Below are 26,848 nucleotides of genomic sequence, written 5' to 3' on the forward strand. Positions count from 1 at the left end.
CAACCTCTTCTCCAACAATACATATTTCTGTAGATACAACACAAGTTAAATGTATCCCAGGTCAATGCAATGCAAACTCTTCTCCACCAATACCAGATAGAAGAGAAAGTATTTTAATTTAATTCCATCAGGATAAAAGGATTTAATCAAGACAGATAAATGGTATGCAACTGTATCTATTTGGAATACATTACCCAAACAACGTAATCGATCAGTCGCACATGACATTCCACGAGTGTTATTTTTTCAAATCCTAATATTATTTCTATCTCATCAACCTCTAGAGGATCCGCCTAACCTGGCCCCACCCAAAGCAAGTTCCATTCTTCACACTTTTTAAGAATGTATTTCTGTTCACTATCTTGCAGTTTCCCTCGTGAATTTTCAATTATAGTGCACAATTCTTCATGAAGGACACCACCACATTGTCTAGAGTCTATGCTTCAATTTTTTTATTTGATCCCATGGAGGCCAATAGTCCTTTGTCTAAGGAAGTTCTTCCTAAATAACCATGGAGGGGTGAGGTAATGCTTGAAATCACCCTTCTATTGGGAGATTATGTACATAACCTCTTGGTCTTTTGAAAGCTGAAAATTACTTCGAGTCCGCTAACTCTAGTTCCACACTAGAGAAATTTTTGGATATTGCCTTCCAAATATCCTTTGGTGCAAAAGCATCATTCTCATAATAGAAAAAAGGTTCTCCTTGCATGAACACATTGATTTCCTCCAAGCGTGGCCCAATAGGTTTTGTAGAAACTCCAAAACTAGTTAGTCACTCCGGACATAAATTAGAGACGTCACATCACACACTCCATACATTATTTGTTTGTATTGCATACTCTCTATGTATTTATCCCCCTTTAACACTTTCCTCTTCTTTTCTCCAATTGCTCTCTTCTAGGCAGCTGATGAGCTTGTTTCCATGTCATTCAAGATAATGCCTGCTTACTTTCTTTTACAAAATTTACTCGCACATGAGTCTTCAACTTGTATGTTGTGCTTACATATAGATATAAATTTTAATTCATGCTCAAATGATAATTAAATAAAATAAGCATTTGTAAAGAAAATATTTAGTCATTGGATGTTACATATTCTCTGACGGAAAGATCCTAGACATTTCTTGGAGAAAGGAAACATCATTGATAATATTTTTTGCAAATGACACTGAATCAAATAAATAATAAATATTTTATGCAATTTTTAAAAGTAGAACTCGTTCAATGCTTTCATGCACCGATGACAAAGCCGTTTGACCCACATCATCTCTCACCATCGGAATTCTGATGATAACTAAAGAAACATTTGACAAGGATGTTGTATATCTGACGTCACTTCCATGTCGGATAGTTGTCGAGGAGAAAACATAGCATTCGTCGGAATTCCGATGATAATCTGCCAAAATTTATGGTCAGGGGAGTAGATATAGCCACCATCGGAGGAGTTCATAACATCGTTGGATGACCAACACAAATGGCATCGTTGGGAAGACCGATGACGAGTTTTTAATGATAAAATTGGTCTGAAGTCCGACGTGGTATCGTTGAAATTTTGACAATTATCTATCAAAAATTAGGCCCAAATGTACTAGTGCAAAGACAAAAAGCACCAAAAAGAAACACATAATCACCTAGAAACAAGACACAAGCTAGAGACAAAACAAACAAACTATAAACAAACTAGCCACCCACCAAAGACACAAAGGGATGATCTACTAGTGAGAGGCATTACCCTCTTGCTAGTATTTACACATTCCAATGAATTTCTTAGAGAGAAAAATTTTCTTGCTAGAGTCCTTAATAGAAGTCTAAGCACCAAAATCTAAAGTATCTTTGGCCACTAAGGCACGGGGCTCCATTATAACTATAGCATCATAAATTGTATCTGTATACAATTTCGTCCTCACCTAGACCTCACTTTGGTGATTCAACTTTAGATGCTCAATAAGTATTTTGATTTTGTTCACGCCACCTTACAAACCTGCAATTTCACTACCTTATTAGCCTTCTCCCCAAAATTGAATCTTGATTCAGAGTACTAGGGTGCCCAATGCTATGGTCCTCACAATAGTCAGATAAAGTGAGCAGGAAATTGGATCCAATGTTGACCTACTCCAAAAATTCAAATAATTCTTAGGGAATCAAGTATAAAAGGTCTTCCCCTCTCATATGAAATCTAAGAAACCTCCTAAGAGAAATCAAGATCCCAATCATTCTTTAGCAAAGAGAGAAATGAATCAAACATTCATCAATCATTAGATAAGAAGTGAAGTCAAGTTTCAAGATGGTATCCATGATCAACCTTCTATGAAGAAATTTTATAAGACATCCTAAAACCCTTGCATGATGATCCAAGCATGATTCATCATGGTATATATTTCAATTACAAACATTTCATTTTAGATATAGCCTTTCCCTCAAAAAGTAAGCATCTTGTTAAAGCTTTTCATTACAATTATTGTTAGCATTGCATTATGTGTTATCATTGATGTCAAATCCTTTGGTCTGGATTAAGTCCAGATGTGGTATATTGAGAAGGAATGTTCGATTTAGGTATATTGTGCAAATGAAGGCTTCTTGGTTTCACTGGATGTGCTTAGTAACTCAGAAGATGTTTTTCTATATAATATTTAGGTCTGGAGTGGTCTAGAGCCATAGGCCTTAGATTGGATATTCAAAATGTATAGCATGCAAATGTGTTTTAGGTTCGGCCTTGGTGATGTATGTATCCTGTTGATATGTTCGAGGAGGAACAACACGATATGGTCCATATTTCATTCTATATGTACCACAAGAATGTTTAGTGGAGATCTATTTTAGATTCTCATCTCAATCGACATTGAGAATTATAATTTCAAAAGATATTATATATAGGATCTTGATTTGATGATTTTATATATGGATTTTTGTGTTGAAGACATGCGAGATTGAAGGAATCTAGTGATTGTGTGAGATATTTACCAAAAGTAGTTTTGGTAGTACAGACTATTTTTTCTTGTGCTAGATTCTCTTTGTCTTTGTTTCTTCTTCAATAGTGAGCCTTTTAGGGTAGTGAGCCTACTAGTAGTGAGCACGTTGGCAGTGAACCACCATAAAAATCACCTTAATTAGTGTCAACTGAACTGGTGTTTATATATTAATAATTAGCATTCTCTGTGGTTTTTCTCCCTTCTTGGTTTTTCCACATAAATTATAGTGTCTCTTGTGTTAGATTTGATTCCTGTATGCATTTCTTGTTTATGATTAATTATACTTAATATATCAAATTTATACATTAAGGTTAAAAAGTCAAATTTGTTGTCAATTGATTCACCCCCGCCTTCTCAATTGCCCAAATATTCAACAATTGGTATCAAAGTTGTGGTTCCTTGATATAGAGCTTAACCACTTGATGTAGATCCTGATTTGATGGCACACAAGTTAACCATTTCTACCTTTGAAGGATCTGATTACAGTTTCTATAAAGTGAAGATGATAGGTTATTTGGTTTCTTTGAGTTACGATACTTGGAAGGCTGTGGAGACTAAGTATGTGTCTTCCAATGAATGGTCTCAATGCTCCGGATGAGACTCAATCTTATGAAGAAAATGAAAAATTAAGGTATGTTATTTTCAATACATTATCATAAACTAAATTAACTAGGGTTGTCTCTTTTAATATTGCTCTTGAAGTCTAGTAGAAGTTAGAAGACATCTATAAAGGAAATGAGACAGTCAAGTTGACAAAGAGATTAACTACTAAGAGAAGATATGAAAACCTGAGGATTGAAGAGGGAGAGGATATTGTGAGAAGGCTTATACCAGAGTGAATGAGATCAAAGAACTTAGAGGCACTTTGAGAAATGAAGATGTGGTTGACAAAATTCTGATGATATTACTGGTAAGCTATAATGACAATATCTCTACAATTGAAAAAATTTATGATCCAAAGAAGTTCACCAAAGAGCAACTATCTATTACTCTGACTGCATTTGAAGTAAGGAAATTTGGAAAGGATAAAGAAAACCTAGAAACCACATTGAAGGCATTTGAAGACAATCTAGATGATGAGGAAAGGCCAAATGAGGTTGCAGAAAAATATTTAAGGAAGTTGAAGAAAGGCATGCTGGAAAATACATTGGTATGTTACCCTTTAAATATTTTAGATGTGGTAAGAATGGTCATATTGCAACTAGATGTTTGGAAAAGGGAAATAGACAAAATTTTAAGGAAAACAATGGAAAATTCAGTAAGAAGGCATATTATGTTAAGGATGATGTTGGTATCTCAGATGACAAATCCGATTATGAGGATATTGATTGTTTGTTTCTGATAGAAAAGGATGTTCCTAAGTATGATATATCTAAGATTGTTGCTAACACATTTCATTCTAGAAGAGATAAGAATGAATGGTTGATTAACAATGGGTGCTCAAATCACATGACCGGTGATAAATGCAAATTCATAAAACTTGAAAGAGATGTTGGAGGTTCAGTTAGATTGGGAGATGATAAGACAACACAAATCATTGGTATTGGATCAATTACCTTTGATGGAAAGCATAATACTAATAATGTTTGTCATGTGAAGGGTTTGCATCATAATCTCTTAAGTGTGGGATAGATGTGTGAAAATGGATATAATATCATCTTTTAGGATAATGTATGTGAGATTTAGAAGGATTTTGAAATTGTTATTGTATCTAGAAGGACAAATGGAAATATGTACTAGTTGGAAGGAGCTACAAAACATTGCTTGATATCATAACTTAATGATAGTTGGCTATGGCACTGGAGGATGTTTTTAGAAACCAAGAACACTGAGAGGGGGGGGGTGAATTAGTGTTCTATTGGAATGAAGACATTTAACCTTATTAATACAACAACTTATCAACCAGTAAACATAAAAGAATATAATAATAAGCAACAATGTAATCACAAATATGAACACAATAGCACCATAGATTTGTATGTGGAAAACCTCAAAGAGGAAAATCTACAGTGGGATTGGAGACCTACAATATCTATCCACTGATCAGATGAACAAATATTATAATAAGGGGCCTCCACATGTAGGAAGGCCAATAGCCTAGAGCACACTGCTCATCACAAAAGGAGTCTCACTAACTGCATAAAACTTCAGACAAAAATCTGGAATGAAGATTTAACTACAAGAATAACATCTCCCATCCCTGAGTATAGTTCCAGTTAAGCTCAATACCGGAGGCCTAAAACCTCTTCCACAATCCCAACTTGATCACCTATGATCTAACTAATCCTCTATAACAATGATTATTACATTTTTCGCTCCTCAACATCTTTTTCATCTTCACACATGATCTACAATGAGATCTTACATTATATTTATACCAACCTTGGACCTAAACAATTAGGTGGACCACCTAAAAGATAATACAATAAATTCATCACTTAAACCCATTATCAAATGATCAACCAAGTCGGTTTAGGTAAAAAATAATGTAAATCAATTCTTAAATATTGCTAGTAACGTATCGGGAACATCCTCCAATACGTTACAGAAACTAGTCCATAACCTAGACAATATTGAGATCTAATATAGGTCCACACATGCTAAAGAAATGATCCCAATCAATTAAGTCTTGAACATGATCATCATCAAAATCCTAAATCTCCACTAGAAGCCACACTAGCACCACTTATGCATATCATCAAAGATCTTCAACAAAGCTTTGTCGGCGAAACCCTCACCGAAAAAAAAAACCAAGCTTGCCAACATACAGTTTAGCCTCCGATCACCATATCAAAACCAACTGACTGAATATAAATCCGAGTAGCATGAATAAGCCAATTCCATAACCCAAATATACCTAAACATACTAAATGATCTAATCCAACCAGATACCGGTAAACTACCAAAGAATCTAGCACAACCAGTGTTGCCTGTGTTGTCATCAATGACAACTTCAACAATGCAACACATAATAAATTCCTCCAAATTGCCAACAGATGTGCCATATCAACTCTGATAACTTGGTACAGATCAGCTCAAAGAGTAGAGTAATAGATTTTTTGCATATTGTCTAAACTGGAGAACAATATATGCAGGGAATGTCAAATAGGAATGTAGCCTAGAAGCACATCTAGAGGAAAGGAGTACTCATCCACTAGATTACTAGATTTGGTTCACACAGATCTTTGTGGTCCAACCCGAACAAGAAACCTGGAAGGTGAGAGGTATTTCATGTTACTAATTGATGATTATTATATAATGACTTGGGTTGCATTTCTTAGAGAAAAATCTGATGTATTAGAAAAGTTCAAGATATTCAAGGCAAAAGTTGGGAATGAAGTTAACGATAAAATCAAGTGTTTAAAGTCTAGTAGGGGAGGAGAATTCATCTTGGATGAGTTCAACAATTTTAGTAAAAAAAAGGGTATCAAAAGACAATTATCAGCTCCTCGGACACCTCAACAGAACGATGTAGTAGAAAGAATGAACCAGACTATACAAGAAGTAGACAAAACCATGATAAACGGTGCAGAGTTACCTAAAGTCTATTTGAAAGAAGAAATTCATACAACAAAATACACAATCAATAGAATTCTATATCGGAGGAAGTATGGCAAGACATGTTATGAACTATGGTATGGCACAACTCCAACAATGAAATATTTGAAAGTTTTTGGAAGAAAGTGCTATATTAGGAGAGATGAGGATAATCTTGAAAATTTTGATAGTAAATGAGATGAAGGCATATTCTTAGGTTATTTAACAGAGAGAAAGGCATATCAATGTTTTAACAAAATATTGAATAGGATTATTGAAAGTGCAAGTGTAAAAGTTGATTAGAATACTTCAAAAGAGTCAAAAATTGTAGTAGGATATGACTTAGATGTGTCTAGAGAAAAGGAAAGGAAGGAAGAAACCAAGAGTAAAGAAAATAATGATCAGGATTCTCTAGCATCTACATCCAAGACTCCAAGGTATATCAAGAAGAATCACTTAGAAGAAACGATCATCAAAGACAAGAGAAAAGGAGTTATCACAAGAAGCAAAGCAGCACAAGAACAAGTCTTCATGTGTCTACTATGTGAAACTAAGCCAAAGACAGTAGAAGAAGCCTTCAAAGATCAGAACTGGATGAAGGCAATGAAATAGGAACTAGATCAAATTGAGAAAAACTAGACATGGGAATTAGTCAGCTGACCAGAAGACAATAATGTAATCGATACTAGATGGGTATTTTGGAAAAAGCTAGATGAAGATGGAAAGGTTTGAAGGAAAAAATCAAGGTTGGTTTGCAAAGGATACACTTAGATTAAAAGCATTTAATTTGATGAAAATTATGCCACGGTTGCAAGAATGGAGGCAATCTCGATGTTCTTGGCATTTGCAGTATTCAAAGATTTCAAGGTTAATGAGATGGATGTGAAATCAACATTTTTGAATGCAAAATTAAATGAAGAAGTCTACATTGAACAACTAGAAGGATTCAAGTTAAAGGATGATCCAAACATTGTTTGTAGATTGAAAAAGGATTTGTATGGACTGAAACAAGCTCCTAGAGCTTGGTATGGGTTATCTAACTAATCAAGGATTTCAGAAGGGTTCAATGGATAGTAACTTGTACTTCAAGACATAATCAGGTAAAATTCTAATTGTGGTAGTGTATGTTGATGATATAATATTTAGAGGAAATGAAGATATGTGCAGAAGATTTGTTGTTGAGATGCAGAAAGAATTTGAGATGTCCATAATTGGTTAGTTGAATTTTTTCCTTGGATTGCAAGTTAATAAGAATGATAAAGGAATTTTCATTTCTCAGTTTAGGTATGTCAAAGAACCATTGAAGAAGTTTGGGTTGGAGAATTCCAAACCGGTATGCACACCTATCACTACCAGATGTAAGTTAACTCAGGATGATAAATCACCTAAGGCGGATGCAAGTTGGTACAGGTCAATTATTAGAGGACTGTTATATTTGATCGATAGCTGGATATCATGTATGCAATATGCTTGGCAGCAAGGTTTTAGCAAGAACCAAAAGAATAACATGTTGTGGCAGAAAAAAGGATTTTTAGATACCTCAAAGGTAGATAAGATTTTGGTCTATGGTATCCTAGGAATTCAAATTTTAACCTCATAGCTTACATAGATGCAGATTGGGCTAGAAGTGTTGATGACAGAAAAAGAACAAGTGGACGAGCATTCTTTCTTGTCTCTTGGTTAGTTGCTTGGTCAAGAAAAAAGAAATATTATGTGTCCTTATCTACAACAAAAGAAGATTACATTGCAACATCTTCTTGTTGCACTTAGATTTTATGGATGAAGCACTCCGAAGGATATTGGTGTGAAATTTGATGACCCCATTCCAATCATGTGTGATAATACTAGTGCAATAAATATCTCAAAGAATCTGGTACAACATTTCAGAATAAAGCATATATCTATTAGGTATCACTTATTGAGGGAGAAAGTTCTAGATAATGAGGTTAGACTTGAACGTATGCCCACAAAAGACTAGATTGTAGATATTTTCACAAAGGTGTTGTGCAAAGATACTTTTGAGTATCTCCAATAGAATTAGGGGTATTATCTCCTACCAGTTTTAACTATTGTGCATTTCAGGTGCACATTGGTCCAGTAAGAAATATGTATATTATTTTCTGGACTAATGTTGATGTGCTTCCTCTCAGGGGGAGCATGAGTGAGTTTCTTAGGGGGAGTTTTGACCACCTTTGGCACTGCTATCAAAGGGGAGAGAGATCTAGAGAGACGGTTAACAATGACGATCTTTTGTTTTTCATATTTTTATTGATGGATGTTGCCATCAATGACAAATTGGGAGATTTTTTATCATTTCAATATGTGTTGTCATTGATGTCAAATCCTTTGGTTTGGATGTGGTATGTTGAGCAAGAATGTTTGATTTAGGTATATTGTGTACTTGAAGGTTTCTCGGTTTCACTGGATGTGCTTGGTATCTCAAAAGATGTTTTTATGTATTATCTTTAGGTTTGGAGTGGTTCGGAGCTCGAGGCCTTAGATCAAATATCAAGAATGTATAAAATGTGGATGCATTTTAGGTCTAACCTTGTTGATGTATGTAGTGTATGGATATGTTCGAGGAGGAATAGTGTGATATGGTCCACTTTTCATTCCTTACCAGCACCAAAATGTTTAGTGGAGATCTATTTTAGATCCCTACCACAACCAACATTGAGAATTATAGTTTTTGGAGATAATATATATAGGAGCTTGATTTGATGATTTCATATATTTCTTTTTTGTGTTGAAGACACGCAAGATTGAAGGAATGAAGTGATTGTGTGATATATTTACCAGAAGCAGTTCTAGCAGTACATATTGTGTTTTTCTTGTGGTAGATTCTCTTTGTCTTTATTTCTTCTTTGGCAGTGAGCCTTTTAGGGTAGCGAGCCCATCTGTACTGAGCATATTGGTGGTGAGTCTTCTAGGGCAGTGAGCCCACTAGCAGTGAGCACATTGATAGTGAGACATCCTTTATAAAAATCACCTTAACCAATATCACCTTAACTGATGTTATATAATAAGAATGAGCATTCTCTGTGATTTTATCCTCCTTGGGTTTTCCACGTAAATTCTAGTGTCTCTTGTGTAAGATCTGGTTCTTGCAGGTGTTTTGTATTTCTATTTAATTATACTTAATATATTGGATCTATGCATTAAGGTTAAAAAGTAAAATTTGTTGTCAACTAATTCAACCCCCCTCTTAGTTGTCTGGATATTCAACAATTATTACTTCAATTTCAAGGTTAATTCCTAAACGAAGGTTTGACCCAAGGAAGACCCCTATCCACAACCCTTTATTCTCTCTTTCTATGTGTAAATAATTGAATCAAGAGTTCAACATAGAGATTCCAATAGAGGTGATGACGAATAGGTTTAGCTTTTGAGAGAGCAAAAATTGGATGAATAGGGTGAATATCTACTACCTAGTCCCAAAAAATCAGCCAAAACTTTTGAGAATATATTTTGATTTTATTCTTCTACATAGATATCTATGTTTGGATCTATTGGATAAATGTAGTATTCATCTTTCATCAATTTACTTTAATTTCTCAAATACTTGCCCTAGATTCAACTATATAATTAAAAATGCATTTTCAACTCAAACAAAATGGGAATAAGACTTTAATCAACATCCAACCCTCTTCCAAATAGAATTGAGATTGGATCTATTTTTTTATCATCTTGTTGATGTAATACATGTGAAAGTTAGGTCAATTCCTAATTTCTAAGGCATAACTTGTGAAACCCTAATTTTTCCTCACCATTACATTTTAGTGAACCCAATTTCTTTCATGCTTGTTTCTACTGTATTGTCTCATATCTAATTTGTATGTGCTTTAATATTACTGTTTTCACTCATAAATCATATTTCTAATTGAATTTCATAAATTTAGTGGTTAATTTCATAAAAACCCTAAATTATTATTCTATAATAAACTTGTGGGTTGCATAATTTTTAGTTGAGTTTTCAAATCTAATTATTATGAAATGTTATGTTCAGATTTAGATACATCTAATATCAAATATAATATTTCATTTCATTTTAATTTACTAGTTAATCAATCATTTTTATAAATAATTGGGTCAAAGTTTCCAATATTTGCATCCAAATTTCCCTCCTTTATGCATGAGTTTTATTACCTACATAAAATTTTCTAGTGAGAAGAATTTGTATACTTAAAGCTTCCAAAATTTTAAATACTAAGGATATGGAGCCTCATTTGGATAATTTATTCCACATGCGAATGTTGGTGCTTCCTCTAATCCAACAAATGACATCACTTATTTACATTCTCCAAATACTTGTCATGATGTGGATGAATCACTAACTAGAGTTACTATTGATCAATTGGAGAAGATTGATAATGAATTTGAGAATCTTCAAAAATGGATGGGTCAACAATACTTGGACACTAAGACAATCCCTTTGATTAAAGGATTGAAAAGAATGGTGCAAAATGATAAGATAGGTGTGGATTTGTTGTGTGGCCTAGCTCATGTTGTTGATACTAATATTATGCCAATCAAAAGTTGTGTTGAATTCCTTGGTTACTCTCAACCTACTTGCCAAGATAACAATTTCATTCGTAATCGTAAATCCTTTCCTAGTGTGCCTACATTTACATCTTCTATCATGACTACTTCCACAAAAAATGTTAACCCTACACATGTTAGTAATGGGAGAAATCTTATAAATTAATATTTTTATTATGATGGTTGAAAATTAAGGTTAGGGATTTAAATTAAGATAATAAAACCACTAAATGACCTAAATAACTATGACATTTGGAAGGAGAAGAAATTTAATAGGTCTAGCCTTTAAAGACTTAGATTCTAATCACATTTAGGCTCTTTGGGTAGGTCCTTTCTCTTTCCAAAATTTAATTGATTTGGTTGCTAATGATCAGGATAAAATAGGTAATAACTGAAGTATTACGATAGAAACAATAAGCTAGAAATATCCCATAAAGCCACTGACCTAGATCTGGGCAAAATAAGCTATCTGGAATCTATTCTCAAAAGATCAACCTAATTTTTTAGGACCAAGTAGTATCAATTTTCCATAGTCCTCTAAATTTTCCACTATCAAAATTTGAACATGTTTGTCACTGTGAAGTCCGTTGATCCTCCCGAGTACAAATCTGTACATGTTCTTGCACATAGAAAGAAAGGACAATATGTTGGGAATAGGGGTTTGCCTTAGGTCAAACTCCAGTTTTGGAATTAACCATGAAATTGAATTGATAATTATAAATGAAAGATTGTAATTAAATATTTTATTTTTGATGGAATACCTAAAAATTCTTAAAACAATAATGTATACATTAATGAAGTTTTATTTGACCTTCACAAAGGAATTAGGGTTTCATGTAGCTTGTATTCATAGAAAATAGATCATGGATGCCATATTCAATGCTTGAAACCTAACTTCACTTCTACAAAAATACTTGATGAAGGATTGATTGCTTTCTCAATTGAATTATTACTATAGTGCAATTGATTAATTATCTAATTAGGTTTTAAATGATAGGCCTAGACCTCCTTTTATACTTTCTTATCAAAAATCAAATTAATTTTCTAGAGTAGGCCAACATGGGATATAGGTTCTTTCTCAAATTATGTGACTATTATGAGGCCACAAAATAGGCCCTAATTGAGAGGACCATGTCATTAGGTTGCATGGTCCTGATTTAGGACTAGGGCACCCAATGCCATGGTCCTAGAAATTAGGGCTCTAGGCTTTCAGGGAGACTGTGGAGATGGTAAAAAATTAGGTTTAATAGGTGGTTTGATCAAAATCAACACTTCAATTAGGCCTTAGAAGCCAAAGCATAAAAGTGAGGTCTAGGTGAGGACAAAATTGTAAAGGATTAGAATTTAGGGTGAGCTACACTTAGATACCTCCTGCGAGTCTTCTATTTTTTTCACAACCATCTCCCATAGAGTGGCTGCAAGAAGTTGAGTCCCACTTTTGGGCAAAAAGTGGAAGTTTTTTCCCTATTTTTCAATTTTTTTATCGATTGATGTAAAAATTTGAGGTACTTAGAGTTTGAATCTGAAAAAACTTTAGTAATAGAAAATGTAGTGCTTGGAGTCTAATTTTCAAATATCTAATTTATTTCAATACCCACATGGTAGAAATTTCTTTTTAGTAGGCATATTTAAAAACCACTTTTTCAAAATGTTTGTTTTAGGACCATACCACATGTGTATGACCACCATATTTTGACGTAAATAAAAGAATGTTTGAAAATCCTTTTGGGAAAAGATACCTAATACACCAAATATTGATGAGAATGTTTTTTCTTATTTTTTTATTGAATATATTTTTTTAAATTAATTTTTAATTGACTATAAAGTACATTTTGAAAACATCTGGTGTACGACCACCATAATTTGATAAAAATTTCATATTTTTTAATTTTTTTTTAATCTTCAAAATAGTTGTCTGTATATTGATGACATATAATTTATTTTCAAAAAAATGTAAAAAAAAGAAAGTTATTAAAGTTTTACTAAACCTCACTATTTTACATTTAGGTACCACTTTTGATTAATAAATAATGCAAAAATAGTAAAATTAATCATATCACTATGAAATTTACATTTTTGAAATCAGGAAAGTGAGAACTCTAATGGGTTTTTGTTTCATCAAAAAATACATTTAGGAAGACGTTCAAAAAATTACGCAAGGCAAAAATCTAGTATTCTAGTGCCTTAGCAGTTTTTTTGGAGGTCCAAGAATAGGTTTGGTCCCACCAAGCCTAACTCGAACCCGAAACTAAGGCATAGGTGTGTTTCCCACTCCATCTTTTATGAAACGGGCACCCGTTATTTAAAATTCAATAAATGGGTACCCGTTTTGAAATTTATAGTGCTTTAAGAAACGTGTGCATGTTTTTAGAAACAAGTACACGTTTTCAGAAACAGGTGCATGTTTTTAGAAACAAGTACACGTTTTTAGAAACAGGTGCATGTTTTTAGAAATGGGTGCCTATTTCTAAAAATCATGCACCCATTTGTAGAAACATGTGCCCATTTCTAAAAATTGTGCACCCGCTTCTCTACGGTGGTCCGATCCTAAACGGGCACCCATTTTTCAAAATGTGCACCCATTTTATTTTTATGGGTCGGGGCTCCGAAGCTAAATGGGTGCCCATTTCTTAAAAAATGGGCACTCATTTCTAGCGGTAAACTTTTTTGCTCACAGACTTCCGCGGAATTGGGACCCAACTTCTTGCACCCAACCCATACCAACATATCACAATATTCCCTCTCTTTTTTCTCAACCTCCACCTATATACAACAATTTTATTCATCCATCACAATCTAATATGTATAATTTTAATCCATCCACCAAAGCAACTATCAATAAACTTGAACTGTTACATCCTTACAATAATAATTGGCTTCCATAACTCAATCCAAGTTCAATTTTATCACATTTGATCTACCAAACCATCTATCTAATGACATTGTCTGTAATGTTCCTCCTAGGTATATGAAAGTTACTTAATTGGAGTTGTAAAATGAAAAAGGTGACCCCTTCATTCATGTGAAGACATTTCAAACTTTTTGTAGTGATTTTTCTCATGACCAAATAATTATGGCTAAACTATTTACTATAAATTTTAGAGATAAAGCCTTGTGATGGCATTGTTCTCGATCGCCTTGTTATATTACTTCTTTTAAACAATTGGCTAATCCTTTCATTCCATAATTTCAAAATAAAATTAGTCCTAAGATTACTAAACTAGTTTGGTTCATTGTAAGCAAGGATTTAATGAAAAAGTGACTAATTTTATTGGTATATATTTCATTCACAAATCGCTTACCCTATGCTTGATCATGATGTTCCAAAATAATTTATTGCTAATTTACAAAAGGATATTAGAGATAAGCTTCTATATTTTGAGTTTACTTATTTTATGCTATTGTGTGTAGTGCTTCATAATTATCAGCTTCAAGAGAGTCAATTTTAATCACCCACTTCAATGGCTCTAATTGATAAGAATGAGAATGCTCAACAATCGTTATAAAGTTAAAAAAAAACAAAGGTTTCATCAAGATAAATCACAACATCAAAACTTCAGTGGCAGCAATGACATCAAGTGTGGCCTCTTTATGGGTGATCCCATTATACCGGATTACAATTTTTTGCCAAACTTGACACTAAAATCAATATTTTGCACCAAATCTTTACTTTTTAACACTTATAATAGTTAAACCATTAAAAATTTGAAGATGAAGTAAACTACTGATTTGTGAGATTTTTCATATAGATTTTAAATATGTATATTTTTAAATAATTAGAAATGAATTGTTCATATTCTTATGTAACCCTTAATAACTTAATATTTACAATAACCAACATTTTTTAAAAGTGAAATTTATTCTATAGTGCATAAATTTTTTTATAACAAGAACAAAACTATAATTTTTAAATTATAGATTTGTCACACCAATATCTAGTTGATTGATATTTTTTCATAATTTTTTGTTAAATATATTGTTTTAGTTAATTTTTAAAGAGAGAGTAATTTCAATTTAGATAGAGGTGTATTTCATAATGCATAACTTTTTTGTATGGATTTGAATTAACTTCTTTATGTTGAAATGAAGATATCAATACCTAAGGAAAGGATATTTTTAACAATCCTTTTTGAGCTATTTTTCAAATTTTCCATGTGTGTGAAATACAATCCTTAATGTTCTATGTAAAAACTAAATTCATAAGAAATAAAACATAAATATATTAATGAAATTAAATATACTGAACATTATACTATTTGGAAATCTTATAATAAGGACTACATACTTAAAAAACATAATTTCTAAATAAATTCATTTGACGCCCCAAAAGCTAATGAAAAAGTGGGCATTTTGATAGGTGTGAAGGAGACTCCATTACAAGTATGATTTAAGAGTAGAGAGGTTCTATCCAAGGGATTTTGATCTAAGAGGATTTGATCTAACTATCTTCAATTAATTACTTCAAATGGGACTTATTAAGAATTAAATAATTATATTTTCTTATAAACTGTATGATTTCAACAAAAAATTATTTGTACCAAAAAGTGTAACCTAGTAATATGTGTAAGAACCCTCATCCAATACTTTAGAAAAGAATTAAATCCTCTTTCTAAGTCTTTGCATAGTATAATGTTGAGGTTGATGAATACTAATGTGTTGCAACTTCCTCCCATTAAACCAATTTACAATTCTAGACCATTGTCGGTTTACCATGATCCTAAAGCTTTTTGTCAACATCATTGTCAACTTGGCCATGATACTGAGAAGTGTTACTATTTAAGAAATAAAATTCAATACTTTATTAATAACATTATATTTATAGCTGGTGTAAATGACAAAGGGAATAAATCCCTAGCTCCTCCTAGTAAAAACCTCCAAATCTTTACCAATATGTTTCCTTCTCATCCTACCAATGTTGTTGAGCCTGAGCCTCTTAATTTTTCTCCTAATGACCTTGTCATAGAATCTAATAATGTTGCAAACCTTGTTGACAAACCTACACCTCCAAAAGAATTATATATTACTTTCAATCCTAGTAAGATTATTGTTGCACTTGATGGTCCATTATATATCATTGTGAAAACTAATGATAAACTCTCATGAGGGGTGCTTATTGATCTAGTGTGTATGATGAATGTGATTACTAAAGAATATTTGTATACTCAACAATTGCATCAATTGACATATAATAAATTTAATATTAGGATTAAGGTTTATGATGGTTTCTCTTTTCCTACTATTGGTTCTATTACTCTTCTTGTTGAGGTTGGTACTAAGTACTTAGATGTCACCTTTTCTATTATTCCTACATAAAATCATTTTTGTGTGAATTTGGGACATCATTGGCTCTCTTACATGAAAGTTATCCCTTCTATAATTTATAAATATTTGAAATTACCTCATAATGGTACTATTATAACAATTAATCATATCCTTTACCAACACAATACAAAGTGTCAAAATTTTACTCTTAATTACTTTTGGCCTAAACAACCTAAGGCTGTAAAGCCTCAAAATGACATCCTTTTATTATCTTATCAAAAGTGGAAAAATGAGACGATCATGGCCTTGAGTAAAATTAGCGATGCTACACTCATGGATATTCCTCCTCAGTATGGACCTAATATTCTTTCTACTCCTATATATTCCTAAGTCCCACCTCCCACATCCTACAAAGGAAATAACTTAGCATCAAGTATCTCTAAACCTATTAGGGTTTCTTCCATTCCTTTGCATTTAAGGGAAGAAAAAAATCCTATGTACATTGATCTTAAACCTTTGCAACCCTCAACTAAAACTAAAAGTACTTGTTGTGTGAGAGAATTCCAAAGAAGACATCTTACCGAGGCTCATGAGCTTTCTTCCCAAACTATTTCCTCCTCAAAGACACCAAATGTTGACTTGGTTCTATTTGTCTATCCTCTACCTAACCCTAGAGAGGAAGCTCAACTCAAATCAGGTCAATTAAAAATTCTTAAGATAAATGGTGGTTCAACTTCTTTTTGTTTTCAAGATCCTATTTTTATTAATCTAGATGATGGTATGTATGATGATAATTTTGTTCATACTAACAATCTTGGTTATAATGATTTTTATGATATGTATGAGCTTTTTGAAATTAATCATGAGTTATCCTCACATTTTTCAAAAGAATTAACCATAACTCCTAATGACAAACAAAGTGATTCATCCTTAGATCATGGTCCGTGTTTGAAACTTGTAGTAGATCCATAGTTTGTGTTGAATGTAGCTGCTCTTGAATCTTATCCACTATCCCTAGATGATGTTAACTAAGATTAGGAGGCTAAATTAATTTCTTTACTATCTTCATTCATGTCATAGATTCTCTTTTTTATATTTTCTTATTCATAATATGCTTCCCTCGTGATGTGTTTCTTGATATGTTTTTGTTTTATGTTTGGTTCTCTTTGGATGACCCTCATTACTTTGTTAATACAAAGTAATAAGGAGGCCACATGTATTGTAAAATTTTATATTTGTATCTCAATTATTCTATATGTTATATCTATATTATGTTGTGAATGTGCTATTATTCATAAATGTGCTCTTGTGTTGTCTACTTGAGGACGATGCAAAGCGTTGAGATCTCTTTTTTTTATCTTCCATGTTGACACAAAAAGACACTTATTATCTTTTGTTCTCTTCTTCCATTATGCTTGTAGTTCCACTACCTTAGGGGTGTTGGTTCCCAAATCAACTGATCCTAAATCCTAGAGACATAAACACTAACTCATAAATAGATCTAGGATTGGGTTTGGCCAACGAACACGATTCAACACAAAGGTTGTAATCTTATGCTCTTTAGGCTCTACAAGACCTAGGTGGGTACCCTTATTGAAATGTTTTACAACATTTCAACTTTATATAAATAGACATTGTAGTATATATAAGATGCTTTCAATGAAAATATACAAGGGAAAATTATAATATACTACAAATTTTGGCTTGAACCTTAGTTCTTATCACTTTGCTTGCATTGAAAGTTGGCTTTAATCTATTGTACTCCTAATGCATAAAAACTGAGAAATGAAATATAAAATGTGAAATAAGAATGTTGAAGTGATCCTAAGACCTAGAAAAGTATGACCAGTGCCTATTCAAGGGAGATAAAAAGTTAAATAATAGGTCCAAAGACAAACAATATCAGAGTATCAACATTAAAATCTAATACTAGACATTAAAGACTTGCTTAAAATGCTCAAACTGAGAATGTATTCACAACTTCCTCACAATACCTCTCACACAAATGTTGCAATATTCAACACAAAATTTAATTCATTTACTTGAAATGAAACGTATCATGACATACAAATTCTCCATTGGAGAAGACAAATTGAACATGCCATTAACATAACAACTCATACAACACCATACAAAAGATATCAGAGAAAATGAATGTCCTCTTTATTGATTTTCATAATAAAATTGATACAATCATGATAGATTGTTATTCACAATAAATCTGTAAAAGACTAACTGTCGTGATGTTGCTTCAAGTCTATCCTAATACATACTAAGAAAAAATTTAGAATCCTTCTTCTTGGCCCTAAATTCTATTTTATAACACAAGGAAGCAAAACAAGCTTCAAGCCAAGAAGACACATGTCAAAAGTACAATTCATTATAATTCACCATCAAAGCCCCCTTTTATTCTTGCCAACCCGCATACACAATTCAATATTGGATTAAAAGAAGGGGGTTGAAAGGGTCTCATCCTAGAAGCTTTAGACTACATGGCTTTAGACTACATGTCTGCAAGATCACCCCTTCACACATGCTTCTATCAGTATCTGAAGTACACTTTGATGTCTAGCAGTCAGTAACCCAGGGAATGGTTTGTAATGATTGAACACTTATGTTAGTCCTCCTCAAAATTAGCAATCTACATATAATTCATAGTAACAAAATAGAAGGAAAAAGACTAGTGTTCTCCCTCAGGCTTCTTTTCTTCCAAGGAGCAGTAATTTCTATGCAAGGCTTCAATCTCGTCCAATGGCCAAGTGAAACTCCTCAAACTCTACAACATTTTTATTGCTTCATGTTTTTGTGTGTTGGTAGAGTCATTGCCTCCAAAGTAAATCTGTGGTACTTAAAATCCACCTTCATGATTTTATCAATGATATTAAAATATGAATCGCTTTGGGCCAGAGCAGTAGCCAAGGAAGTGAAAACTACATTTATGGCATCCTGTAAACCTTGCTTCCACTCCTCTAAGCTCCTAATTTGTCCTTCACCTATCAAAATTATGGGGATATCCCACATTTTCAAACCTTTGAAAGAATCAAATATTTTAATCAATGCCTTTTTCTCATCCTCAATGTTAGGCAATTATTTCATAATAAATTATAATTCTTCCCTTGAGTCATCCCTACAACTTGGGATAGAGAGGTAGCATTCTTAACTACCACAATGCCTTCTCTTAAGTCCTAACTCTTCTACTTCTAGGTGGTCCTAATAGGTTGAAAAAATTTAATAATTTCATCTAGCTAGCTATGGAGATGTGAAGTCAAAAAATATGAGGTGTGCACCTCGCTCAATTTTTCAATAACTTTATTTTGCCACCTTCAAAATTGAATCCTTTCTGATTTAAAAATAGTTATTCTTAGCTTCATCCTTGATGCTCTATAATTCTTTATTCATCTTTTCCAATTCTTCAGGTCTAATTCCTCCTGAAGAATTTGTTGTTACCTTCTTTATTTGGTCCTTCAATGCACAATTCTCAATGAATAGTTTGTTGTAGTTTGCATTAAGTGCCACATTCATATCCTTTAATCTCAAATACTTTTTCTCAAGATCATCTACTACTAATTGATCAAATAGGACTACATATGAAGTGATTTCTATGGGCTCTAATGTAGTGGTGTCTTCAAGGGTCCTGATTGCTACATCCCTTGTCTTTTATTGTCCACCATGCAGAACCATAGGCTTCTAGGCATTTGGGGCCTTTTACCATAGATCAAAATCCTTTAGGCCTATGCTTACTCTAGACCCATGATTTTTGAATTCTTTGACAAAATTGGGCTCCTTCTGTCGCATAATCTGATCTAAGAAAAAGATTTTCTCAAAGTCACAACTAGGGACAAGAAGCATGCCACTATTCATAATTATCTCCCTACCTTCCTTAGGTGTGCATCTAAAACTATTCCTATCAAAAAAATTGATCTCTTCATTAGACATATTCATCAACCTTTCCCTAAGACAAAAAGATTTGAACTCGGGAGAGTTCACAAAACTGTCATCTGCTATGAAGTTTTTTGAAGCAATGATCCTTTCATCATCCACTTCCTCTATAGGAATTTTACCTGAGATGATGGTTATGTCCAAGTCATTTATGACTTCAATAGCCTCATCTTTGTGCAATGTGTACCGAGGAGGAGAAGGTGGTGGCACATTTGCATCAAAATCTTCCTAAAAATCTACAAAGTTAGATATCTTTGCCTTTCCTTTCTCAAATTTTTTGACTTTTTTAGTTTCTTGTCTAGAGGTGCCAGGAGATACTTCTTCAACTATTAATGTACTTCCCTTCATTTTGTACATTGTAGGGGCAGTGTCAATAGGTCTTCCTTCAAATTTAACTCATTTATCCCAGGCATCCCTTATCTCCATTTCAAGTTTTATTATATCATCTGCCTTTCTTATCATTAAAGATATCCTAGCAAAATCATTTTGGAATTCCCTATAAAAACCTTTAAAATTGGGATCCTTCTTCTTCCTCTCCCTCTCAAGCTTCTTCATGAGTTCCCAGTTCTTCTTATTCTGATCTTCCTCAGTAGGGGGAGAATTTCTAATTAGATCCTCTCTTTCATCAAAAGAGTAAAAATAGCCCTTCTATTTTAACTTATATATCTTTAAGTCATTTATACATCCTTCAAGGTCAAAATGCCTAGCTTGGGCAACCTTCAATCTGTAATTTTTTACTAAGAAATCTTGTACCTTTTCACAAGTATCACATCCTATAGTGTATTCTTGAAAATTGATCACCCTAGGGAGGAGACGCCCCTTTGTATCTGATTTAATTTACTCTCTCTCCATCCACATGAATTGCCAAATTAACTCAAGGAATGTTAGCCTAGGAGAGACAAAAAGTGGCAAAACATAAGGTTCCTGCTCACACCCGTAGACCCTAATGATGGTGCAGTTGCCATACAAAAAGAAATCTCCAAAATTGTGGATGAATGCCCCATCTAGATATATTGTCTCGGTATCTCTACAACTTCTTACCCTCAGAATTTCAATAATATTCTTAGGCAACCTCGACAACCTAACTGCAAGCCTTAACAAAACTTTCATGATAAAATGATCAAAGAAAACATAGTAATTGCCAAACTTGGACCCTTTGTCCCACACTTGAGTCCATATATGTACTAGCCATGGGAGACTTGTATGTGGATCATTTGTCCTTATTGCTAATTCTAAACCCAAAACAGATGACACATTACAGAATAGTGTCTCAATTATAGCTTCTAATTATTATTCCTTGCTCCCATTAACCCTTCATGGAGCTTATCATGAATAATAGTTTCAAAGTCATAGATCTCATTTATTGAGGGGTGTTGGATGTAGATAGAAATCATTGTGAAATCAATGGGAATTTGAGTAATCCTATAGTCTACCCCAAGAAACCTCCCTAATGCATACAATCTCTTAACGAAGTAGGACTCAAAGCACTTGAATCTGAAAGGCTCCTTTTCAGATGGTAGGACATAATTCTATTAATTTTTGTAGTTTTTTCATGAAATTAGGAACAAATTCCTTTCTATACATGTCTCTTTTATACTGGTAGTTCCTTTCCAGATTGCTTCTACTGATTTCCTTGATGGTAGACTTGTCTAAACCAAAACATTCAATGATTGCCCCTATGTGAGATGTCCAATATGACATAACCCTCAGTAGTTCTCACAGTCTAGCTTGGGGAATCATAAGCATCAACTAGCTCCCTTATCAACATTGTCTCTACAAAAATATTTGGCACTATTAGTTTTCCCAAATTTAGTGTCCAAGGGTTTGACACTAGGACATGCTTGTCTCAGTTGCCATAAAAGGAATAAAAAATATCCCACCCTCTTTCTTTTGTGAATGCATCATTGCATGTCGCTTCCTTTTCATTGAAGGCCATTCTAATTCTATCATTCATAGATAACCTTTCCAACAACTCTAATAGGTCTTGGTGAAGACTTTTGGGTTGTCTGATTTGCCTTTTTCCAGCCTCTTCTAATCTTTGTTTGGCTTCATGTTGCATCTCTTCTGTAGTCTTTTTAGGAGCAAGAGGGGTAGTAGGCACTATTTCTTGTTTCTCTACCCGAGCTAATAATTCTCCCTTATATGTTTTCCTAGGCCTCTTTGGAGATTTGGGAGTTGGCCTCTTTGTAGGAGGAGTTTCCTTGACTTTCTCAGAAGGGGTTTCTTCTTGCAGGGGTTCCCCTTGAGGAACCAAGGCTTCCTTAGTGGGTGGGTTATCTCTAGTAGGGGCACTTTCTATAGGAGGAGGGGTTTCAATAACAGGTTATTTAATGGATCCCTTTTGAGCAACCCTTCTCCTCTTTTGAGTTGGTTTCCTAGAATTAGGAGGAGGGGCGGGCTCATCTGAAGACTCACTATCAGAGACAATAGTGACCATCTTTCTAATTGTCCTTTTCTTTCTCTTTGTGTCCTTCTTCTTAGGAGGGGATCTTGCTTCAGCCTCTTCAGGTATTTGCAGGGCAGATTGAGGGTTTGGATCAGAAGTGGGGACGTTTACAATTACTAGCATAGATGGAATTGTAAGAAAAGCATAGTGCGGAAACGTCTTCCTAATGTCAATTAGTAGGGAAGATCATACAAGAGTGAAGTTTAAGAGTTTTACAAAATGTTAAGAATAACATAGACAAAGACAAATAGAATCAACATAGAGACATAACACCAAGAATTATGTGGGAAAACCCTTTCGAGAAAAAACCCACCACCAATATTTGAACACTTTATTTTCAGTAAATGAATTTACAAAAAATTTTCAGTCTGCAACTATAGGTATTCATTCTCAGATTCTCATGAACTGGACACTAAAACTGGCTAACAAAATCAGTTACAAGAAAAAAGTTATCCAACGACTTCATATACCAAATTGTCAATAGTTCATCTAAGCAACACCACCAATGGTTGGAAGTATAACCATTTGCATCAGTCTGCATTCATGGGAAACATAATATCTCACATGCACTAGGAAGTTGGGTCAATTCGCATTCATATATACCAACAAGATCATCTTCAGTGTCCAAGTGTTCACCTTTTGGACTTCGGTTCGAGCGCACACCTGTAGTTGATCTCTACTCCATCGGTCATTGGAAAGACCACAAATGTGTTGCTCCGATCCCCCGATGAACCAGTAGATGACTCCACTAATGTGGATCCAAATAGGTTAGCTCCATCAGCTCATGAGGATAGCCTTCAATAGGTAGACCTGATCCCCCGATGACCCTAAGATGATTCCATCGGGCCATCGCTAATCTGCTTCCATAGTTTCCCCAATCCCCGAAATCATAGAAGTCGATCAAGGAGGATCCATCAGATGATCGACATAGCTTTCCATAAGTCCCTCTGATATTTGATCAATCCCTAATCACCAAAGGTGATCTCATCAATCATCAATCTAATAATAATTTGGCTCTCCCGATACCCACTGTTACCCCAATGACCTAAGGTGGCTTCATTGGCTATCGAAACATGCCTTGAAAAGTTTCCCTGATGAGTGATGCACTCCAAGATAGAAGAGAGAAGACTCATCAGAATTCTGCGTAGCTTCCATCTTGTCAACCCAATCACCGATATCAACCCAATCGCCGAAGGCGACCTCATCGGGTTATGACATAACAACAAAAATGGCATCTTCGACACTTGAAAAGGAAGAGGACATCGGCCTAAGTCACACTGACTAGAAAGAGTTCAACAACCAAGTAGGTGCTCTATCATTCTATTGGGGTAGGTTACACTGACCAACCTAAACACTTGCCAAAATTCGAGGCATTATTCCAACAAACTCCCACTTGATGAGGAATTCATTGGGCCAACATTTTTAGTTTTTCATTGAGATTTATGGGTAAGAAGACCCATAAAATTTGAACACGACTTGAACTTGTGAGTGCTCATAGGTTTCGTCAAGGCATCTACAACGTTTTCTAGAGTGTCCACCTTGTTAAGATAAAATTTTCCATCTTCCACAATGTCACAAACAAAGTGATACTAAACATCAATATGCTTCGTTCTGGCATGGAAAGCAGGATTCTTTGCTAGACATATAGCACTCTGACTGTCACACCAAATTTTAACTTTCCCTACACCAAAACCAACATCTGAACTCAATCATCTGATTCAAACAACTTCTTTGCATGCATTTGTAGCTTCCATGTACTCTGCCTCTATAGTGGACAATGCGACCACAGGTTGCCACTTGCTCATCCAACTAATTGCTCCACCATTCATGACAAAAACACATCCACTAGTGGATCTTCTGCTGTCATGTCTTCTGCCTAATCAGAATCCACAAAACCACATACACTAAGAATTTTCTTTGAATCATTAGAATGACCATGATAGCTCAAAGCAAAATCTGAAGCTCCCTTCAGATATCTAAACACCCTCTTTACAAAATCCCAATGTGGCCTTCCTAGATTCAACATAAACATGCTAAGTACTCCCACTGGTTGGGCAATATCGAGTCTTGTACAGACCATTGCATACATCAAACTACTAATAGAACTTGAATAAGGGATGTTCTTCATGTCAGAAATCTCTTTAAGAGATTTCAGACTGTCAAGCATAGACAACTTAGTTCCCTGCAAGATGGGAACAACCTGTGATTTACAATCAGACATATGAAACCCGTTAAGAACATCGGTTATATACTTTCTCTAGTTGAGTCAAATTTTCCTCCTTGATCTATCCCTTTTGATCTCCATTCCCAAAATGTACTTTTTTGCTCCTAAGTCCTTCATTTCAAATTTCATAGATAACCAAGATTTTAAATCTGAGATCATACCTTTTGTATCTCCTATGAACAAAATGTCGTCTACATACAAAGCTATGATAAGAATCCTATCACCTTTAGTTTTGTAGTAAACACAATGATTATCTTTTGATCTCACAAATCCCAAGGACAAAATAAATGTATCATACTTTTGATACCACATTCTGGGAGACTATTTCAAACCATACAGAGACTTCTTGAGTCTGCATACCAATTGTTCTTTACCTTTTTCTACAAAGTGCTCAGGCTAAGACATATAAATATCTTCTTCAAGATCACCATGAAGAAACACTATCTTCACATCCATCTTCTCAGTCTCCCAATTATATGCTTAGCCACATGAGAAAAATCTTTCTTTGTAGTTGTCAATGCTACCATCTAGACCATATTTCTATTTTAATACCCACTTGTAGCCTACAGGGTTTCTGCCTTTGGGAAATGGCACCAAGTCCTAAGTTCCATTTTTATCCAATGATGACATTTCATCATTCATTGCTTCCAACCAGGAATTTGAATCAGGCATCTTAATAGCTTCTTTGAAAGTCCTAGGCTCATTAGTAGATGCAAGTAAAGGATAAGCACAATCAACATTCAACATAGAGTGACTATACTTATTAGGTGTATACCTATCAGGTTGCCACCTCTCTCAAGTAGATCTTTTCAGCTCTGGTGTTGAGGCTGCTTGAGGTTCAACAGAAGGCTCATCATCATCATCTTCTTTTTCAAAATCACTCGAACTACTTGAAATCTCCTCATCTTCAGCTATCTCTGGAGATTCTTCCTTAGCTGGAGTAATTTCAACCTCAGCTTCTCCTTTCTTTCCTATGTTGTGATCTAGTGACATAGGTTTAAGCTCATGAAAAATCACACTTCTTCTGTACATAACCTTACCAGTCACTGGATTCCAATGTTTGTATCCTTTCACACCAACTCCATAGCCAATGAAGATACATTTCACAACTTTGTTATCCAACTTAGATCTATTACTATTAGGCACAAGAGCATATGCCTCTGCACCAAAAACATGAAGATGTCTTAAAGAAGGTTTCTTAATACACCATGCTTCCATAGGTGTTTTGTTAACCAATGCTGAAGTAGGAGAGCAATTCAATACATAACATGTTGGAGCAACTGCTTTAGCCCAGAATTTTTGCTCCATCCTAGCTCCACTCAACAAGCTTCTTGCTTTCTCCATTTGAGACCAATTCAACCTTTCAGCAACTCCATTTTGTTGTGCAGTGTAAGGTACAGTCGTATGAGTTGGTATTTTGGTCTGGTTTTGTCATTGATGTCAACACCTACTAAACACTTATCAACTCTGGCACTTTGGAGAATCACCAACAATCACCGGAAAGCAAGTGACTCATGCACAGTCACTAGTGTCTGGTACACCGACAAGATATAATGATCATCGGCTCTTGGAATAGCATGGAAAACACTTGGTAATGTCAAAGACATTGTTTGGACATCTTGTCTTGGAGAATTGTTTATTGGCATATTAGCATTTGCATTTTTGCTGTTACTGACAAATAGGTCTAGGTTACAGTGGCAAGTTTATCTTTTCTAGATTAGCATGACATGCTATGGAAATGATTATTTATTTTTGTAAATGCATTAAGCCAACATGTTCAATCGGTTATTGCATCGGATATTGTATTGTTTGTAAAATGTTTTTATTGTAATATCATGTAGAGCCGACCTACTAAAATTGGTCTTAGGTTATGGTATAAATGTAAGATCAGGAGAGGAATGCAAAAAGGGATTGTGTGAAGGTATATGTGA

The sequence above is a fragment of the Cryptomeria japonica genome, chromosome 11 (genome assembly GCF_030272615.1).
Source record: "Cryptomeria japonica chromosome 11, Sugi_1.0, whole genome shotgun sequence".
NCBI lineage: Eukaryota > Viridiplantae > Streptophyta > Pinopsida > Cupressales > Cupressaceae > Cryptomeria > Cryptomeria japonica.